Raw genomic sequence first — 1,168 nt, 5'->3', positions numbered from 1 at the left:
GAACGGAGGTGAACTGTATCATCCCAGTGCTGCACGTTTTGTTAGAGCACATCAGGGCAACTGGTGATTTTCCACAGCAGTTTACCAAAACGGTGGTATCCCCAATTTTGAAAAAGGGTGACCCGTTGGTGGCAGGAAATTATCGGGGCATTGCAGTTGGAGGAGCACTTGTGAAGTGCTATGCATCACTGATCCTTAACCGCCTGGTATGTGCTGGGGAAATACTGGACCTGCGGCACCCATGCCAAGCGGGTTTCAGGCGGGGTTTTGGCACTGCTCACCACCTCTTTGTCAAGCAACACCTGGTCAGGCGGCATCGGATCACGGGGCAACTGCCATTGATAATAGTACAGATTGACTTTGAGAAGGCCTTTGATAGGGTGCCTCGCGAGCACATGTGGCTTCGGTTGCAGGAGAGGGGGATTAGTGGCCCCATGCTAGGTGCTCTGAGAAAAGCGTACGAGAAGGTGTCCATGGTGATGAAGGTAAATGAGAAAGTGGGGGGAGAGTTTGAGTCTAAGCAAGGAGTGAAGCAAGGGTGTCCTTTATCTACGGAGTTGTTTGGACTCTTCATTGAGACACTAGCTGATGTGATTGATACTCATGACCTTGTAGAAGCTGGAGTACGTAAGTATGACGCACCCCTTGTGGACAGCAAGCGCGTCTCCATACTGTTGTATGCAGACGATGTTAGTCTGCTAGCGACGTCACTAGAGTGAATGTCTGAGTTGCTACATCTTGTGGACTTGTTTTGTGAAGCTTTTGGGGTGCGACCAAATGTCTCAAAGTGTGAAAGGCTTGTTTTTGCATGTGATGGCACCCAGCAGTCGGAACTTAGCGAGAGATGTCAACAGTTACGGCTATCAGGCCAGGTAGTACCTGCCAAAGATAGCGCTCGCTATCTGGGCTTGGTATATGGGCCAGAACGGCCTTTTAGTGCGTGCCGTCAGCAGTTATGTGATACAGGTCGGTCCGCTATGTTTTCCTTAAGCGCAAAGTTGGACAAAATGAAGCTGTTTGCCCCCGGCGTGTGAATGCGGTGCTTTGCAACCCAAGTCCGAGCAATTCTGTTGTATGGCTGCCAGGCGTGGGGCCCTTTTGCGCTGGCAGAGGTCGTGGACAGGGCGGGAAGCAGCGTTATTTTTTTGCGGAATATATTCCGAATTCG

Source organism: Volvox carteri, assembly GCF_000143455.1.
Source record: "Volvox carteri f. nagariensis unplaced genomic scaffold VOLCAscaffold_776, whole genome shotgun sequence".
NCBI classification, from domain to species: Eukaryota; Viridiplantae; Chlorophyta; class Chlorophyceae; order Chlamydomonadales; family Volvocaceae; genus Volvox; species Volvox carteri.
The sequence above is the reverse complement of the archived record's forward strand: the minus strand, read 5'-3'. Positions refer to the sequence as shown.